General features: G+C 48.9%; 1 pseudogene; it reads left to right on the forward strand.

Moving 5' to 3' along the window:
* Window positions 1-1,794: 1,794 nt before the first annotated feature.
* Window positions 1,795-2,514, forward strand: LOC147729742 (NALCN channel auxiliary factor 1 pseudogene; annotated as a pseudogene).
* The last annotated feature ends 3,259 nt before the right edge of the window (window positions 2,515-5,773 follow it).

Below are 5,773 nucleotides of genomic sequence, written 5' to 3' on the forward strand. Positions count from 1 at the left end.
GGGGGTGTGAGAATGAGGGGAGGGTGTAAGGGTGAGGGAGTGTGTAGGTGTGTGAGTGTGAGGGGTTGTGAGGGTAAGGGGGTGTGAGGGTGAGTGAGGATGAGGGTGTGTTAGGGTGAGGGTGTGTGTGAGGGTGTGTGGAGGTGTGAGGGGTGAGAGAGGGTGTGTGAGGGTGAAGAGGTGTGAGGGTGAGGGTCCGAAGTAGTGTGAGAGGGTGTGTGAGGGTGTGTGGATGTGTGAGGGTGAGAGGGTGTGAGAGTGAGGGGGTATGAGGGGAGGAGGTGTGTGAGGGTGAGGGGGTGTGATGGTGAGTGAGGGTTGTGGGGGTGAGGGTGAGTGAGGGTGTTAGAGGGTGGGTGAGGGTGTGTGATGGTGAGAGGGTGGGTGAGGGTGAGAGAGTGTGAGAGGGTGTGAGAGGGTGTGTGAGGGTGAAAGGGTGTGTTGGGGAAACCTGCATGTGGTCACACTCTGGAAGGAAAAACAATATTCCAAGAGGAAATGAAGCCACTGGGATCGATATGGAATCTGTGGCTAAAACGAAGTTAAAAGGCCTCGGGCAGTGAGCCTGGCTCCTAACACTGAGGAAAATCGAGGAACACCTGGGGTCTTGCTTTTTAGGAAAGCTACCCTGCTGGAAGAGAGGGGGTTTTTTTGTTGGGATAATTGATGCAGTGTGTGTTCACTACGTTAAGGAACATATTGCTGATTTCTAACATGTTGCAGTTGAAATTGATATTGTGTCGTGCTGAGGAATGAAAACAAGGCTGGCAGTCTTTTACTGCCAGCCTTTCTTCTCGTAAGCAAGGACTATATGTTCAAAGTGCGTATTTATGCACCGATTGCAGGTTTTAAAAACAAATTAATACAGGGCATTGTCATTTACAATGCCGATAGCCCCAACTCTCGCCAACGCGCGACCTATTGCATTGCAAATGCTTGTTTTGTTTGTTATGCTGGGCTTCAAAAAGCTAACACTAAGGGGCACCAGAGATCTGGGCTGCAGCAGGGAAATACACCAGTAACCGGTTGCTGCAGAAATGAACTCATAACTTATACGAGGGAAAGGCGCTCAGAAAAAAACAGCACGAGGGAGTAACAACGGGTTCAGTGGTAACCGGGACAATGGGACCACAAAACACAAGAACTTCTAGAAATCTTTCCTTTTTGTGGCACGCGTGCTGCAGAAGGGCAATAAGAGCACAAATGAAGGTTTTTGTATGGGAAATGTTTGAGTGGGTGTCTGCATGCTCGAAAGGTCCGAGGCTGGTTCATCTGCACATCCCGTTGCTTTTGTCATCGCTTTTTAGGGACTGGGGTGGTCAGAAGGACCCTAAAATTGCGGGTGCTAAGAGGCATAGCTGATGCATGTGAGCGTGAATAAAACGCGCCAGCACACAGTTTCCTGGTCTGCGTTGGGGTTTTAATGAAGACAGGAGTTGCCCACCATCCCCTTTGGTGCCAGTCAACGCACTCCATTAACGCATGCCGGGGGCTCTCTCTGTTTCCCGCCGTTCCACCGCACTATGTAAATGGGGGGATTTCAAGGAAAACGCCAAAATGATAAGGCAACTGACATGTGTTTGCCCGCGATCCCCCTCCCTCCCCCCCCCCTCTCCTCCTCAAGCATGAGGCAGAGCCACCAGGGCAAAGAACACTTTGTGCCGGGGATGACGTAGAAGAGGCAGATCCCCCCATAAAGAGTTTCAGGACAAAGATGGTGGCCACCTAGACCCGGACCAATGAAAATTGTGGAGCAGCGTAGCCCTGGCGGTGGAGTCGGCCCGATCCTAAAATATGGGCAGGGGCGTCTGGATGTGTTGACAGTACGATGAAGGCCTGCGGATCTGTTTCGCACCCAAGGACAACGAGAAGCCCTTCACTGATACGGAGAGGGCGCAGAAATGGCGCCTCTCGCTGGCCTCCCTGCTATTCTTCGCCGTCCTGCTATCTGATCACCTGTGGTTCTGTGCTGAGGCAACCTGACGAGGACCTGGGAGAAGGAGCAGGGGCCCCTGCCCGCGATGGGTGGAGCCCCTCTCCCTCTGCACCTGCGGCTGCCCACCTCCTCCCACCCACAGCTCCTCCTCGCGGAGCAACCACACCATAGGCAAAAGGGATATTTTTCTAAGTAATTTTACCAAACCTGTGTGTCAGCTAGAAAACTCTGATTACCCCCTTAGCCCGTATTCTGATTGGTGCTTCAGAGTGGACGATGCTGATTAGGTCTGTAGGACATTGAACGTGCGGCCGGCAAGTAAGGCCCCTCCGCCTGGAACTAAGCGATTTTTACCTTTCCTTTTGTAATTCCTACACACTTTCGGATCTATTCGCCGGGCTCTCGAACCCGGACACTTTTAACTGCAGCTGGGATGTGGTCCAGGATGGGGATGGTCTCGTCTTCAGGCAGTGTGTCCAGGCGACCAGGTCTACAACCACCATGCTCAGGAGACATTCGTAGAGTTCGAGCTTTTGCTACAGAAGTATTTGCAATCGGATGAGTATTCGGTGACATAGTGTTTGAAGCCTGCAAGGTAGGGGGCCTCAGTGTGGCTGCCCAGCTCTGGGTGCAGATTGTGTAACCCGGGACAATCAGAACTTGCAAGTCACCACGCTCTCTGTGCCTCGGACAGGTAGCGCGCAATGCCCTTAGTGAGATCTATTGTGGTTGCTTTTGTGTCCCGCTTCTTTGGCCGCCCTGTCACCCTTAGGCCCCGCCCACCCAGACTGGAGATTCTGCATGCGCACAGCACCAACCAAACATGAAAAGGCTGCACAACACTGCTGCATCTCCACAACAGATTGGCCTCATTAGCACGCAATCCCTAACTCTGCCTTTCTATAAAACCCCATAGAAACACAGCCCTAGACAGCACATTTCATAAATAAGCCACCAACGAGCATTACGTAGAGGTCGGAGAAAAAAGGACAGCTGGGAAGCGGGATAGTGCGAGAGGGGCCACGGGAGCAGTGGCAGGGACCGGCAACAAGGGGAGAAGTGAGGGAGAGGAGGAGAGAAAATGAGATCTGGGGTAAGAGCAGAATTAGATGAAGCAGGAATTAAATGGAACAGCAGAAATAGATAAATAAAACAGCCGAGATCGGAAGTCAGGCAGCCCTCCTCGAGACAGAGGCGGGGCCTGACCAGAAGCAGGAAGTCGAGCGCGACCGGAGCTTCCCAGGAGGCAGGCTGCAGTGGCTGGCGCAAAGCTCCGGTGCAGAGAGAGGAAAGCCGGCGTCCGCCCGGGAAGCCAAGGAGCGGAGTGCCGGTGTCCCTGTGCCCGTTGACGCCGGAGGGAGCAGCCCCGAGCGGGACCTGACTGGGCACGCTGTCTCCCCGGAAGAGTCCTGCGGAGTAGAAGTCCCGGTGAGTGGGGCTCCGTGCTTGCGTTTCTGGGGACAGGAGGTACTCGGAGCATGTTGAGGGCTGCGGGGGCCATGGTATTTGGAGTCCCCAGTGTGGTACTCCAACGATAGTGCCGGCATCTCTCCAGAGTCCACGAGGCTCCCCAGGGGCACTGGCTCGAAAGCGAAACTGACAACGCACACACAGCAAGTAGCTAGGAGCGCGCTCCCGCGGTCAAAACTGAGAATAGCAAAGCGCGCGTCTGACTCGTGTCCACATTCCCAAATACGGCTGACAATAGTTGTCTAGCTGACAGCAATCAATGCTTTCGCATTGAATGCAGGTCAGCTCGACCTAAAAAAAGGTGTTGTCAATTTGGAATGCCTTTAAATAGGTGATAGATAACAGCCACAGCTACAATACTTGTGGCGTGTGATTTATTTCTCAAATATCAACGTACAAAATATTTTTGAAATTCAACAATTGTTCCCAATACATCATCTTATGAGTTGTGAAAATACACATATTTTCGTCTGCAATACCCAATTTTCAATGTTGGTATAAATTTGTTAATTCTGGCACGCAATACCTTCCAATTCAGTAGGTTAGGCTGTAGAGAGGTACCAATATTTCACAAGCTACTCGTTGCTGAAGCCTGAACTTGAACAAGGACAACAGTAATGCTTGCTGAGGAAGCCAGGATAATTTCTTTCAAACCATGAAAATTCGTGCATATTTTACCTTTTTTGGATCTATAGATCTAGGCAACTAAGGAGCTCATTTATAAGAGACTTAGGCAACCGGGCGTCACTTATTGTTGGCGCTTCGGTCGCGCAAGCCTCTCAATCATCTCTAGGAGGCAATGCAAAGCCACTCTACGTGGCTTCGCATGGCTTCATAGATATGGAGCAAGACAAAGCTGCGCATGCCACTGCCTTGCCTTACTCTGCATCAAGAAGGCATTCCATGCATCAAGAAGGCATTCCATGCGTCAAGAAGGCATTCCATGTGGTGGGTATTCCCACGCCAAACTCATGGGTTTTTGACGCTGCCCCAGATTAATTTAATTATGTAATGCTGAGGCAACCTTACGCCTCCCCAGAGCAGGCATAATGAGGAGAAATATTTGTATTTCTCCTCGTTTTCCTCTTTCTAGGTGTGCTCCATTCTGCAGCACACATAGAAAGAGTAAAACGCCTCTCTGGATTGTTTTGTGCAGGAAGATGCCCCTTGCTGCACAGAAACAATCCTGCCTGCAACAGAGGAACCTTGCACCATGGTGCAAGGGTAACTATGTTAGCACTGGGTAGCAAATGGTGCGTCAGCAGAGTGGAAAGAAGAGGAATGCACCATATTTCATAAATGCGGTGCATTCCTCCCATTTTACATTGGCGCCGGGAAGCACAGCAAGAAGACATGCGGCCCTGCCCTTTGCCAATTCCTCATAAGCGTTTAAATGAACGTGATGCAAATAAGAATTGACTTTGTCACGTTGTATTACCCAATATATTTTTTTTTATGGAGTGATCGAATCAAAACATCTTGAAACAAAAGCAGTTATAGTTGAATGAATGATTTATTCATATAACAAACTACCACTGTGAAGCTTTTTGGTGCTAAAATATAAAGGTTAAAAAAAACTGCCAATAAAGGAGATAAGCTAAATATAAAGCATAAAGAAACAGGAGGAAGTAAAAACTATAAAAAAGGAATTAGCTTAGTTCTCAGCATAACTTCAAAGAAATAAGATACGCCATTTAGATTTTTCAAAGCTTGAGAAGTTTTCCAGTGAAAGAAGTTCCAAAAGAAAAACGTTTTGATCTACTGCAACTAAGTATCTAAAAGAGTTAACTTACAGGTTTAACTTTTTTACACTTGTTAAGTTGTTTTTCAGAAGGGTGCCAGATGTAGCAAATAAAAATCTAACCTAGAAAAAATATGGTTTAAATTAAATTTTAGAATCGCTGTTCGATATGTCTTCTCAACACTTTAAATTAAAGAGAACCATCTGTTTTTTGACTCCTGTTCAGTTCTCTCTTGTGCATTGACCTTTTACAAACTTGTAAAGCACACTATCGCCCAATTAGGGTACCTTGGCGCTAGCAGGCAATAGAATCTTGCATCTAAGACTTTGTGGTCAAGCAGATAAACGGTGGGGCCATTATACTTGTAAAAAAATGGTTATCAATCCAGCAGCGGCTGGCATTTTGATAGAGTGGGGAGACGGGCAAATGGGTGGTGGGTGGGTTCATGCAAGCATTGTGAGTGTTAATAAAAAGCAAAAATAACCTCTTACCTTGACTCCGATGTCCTCCTCGCTCCATGATCTGCTTTGCCTCCTCGGGTCCCCTAACAAATCCTGGTGCTGCTCTCATGCTGGTACAATTGTTGTTTTGCACCGGTAACCAGCATGACAGCAGCGCCAGGATT

The sequence above is a fragment of the Lissotriton vulgaris genome, chromosome 2_1, assembly GCF_964263255.1.
Source record: "Lissotriton vulgaris chromosome 2_1, aLisVul1.2, whole genome shotgun sequence".
Classification (NCBI taxonomy): domain Eukaryota; kingdom Metazoa; phylum Chordata; class Amphibia; order Caudata; family Salamandridae; genus Lissotriton; species Lissotriton vulgaris.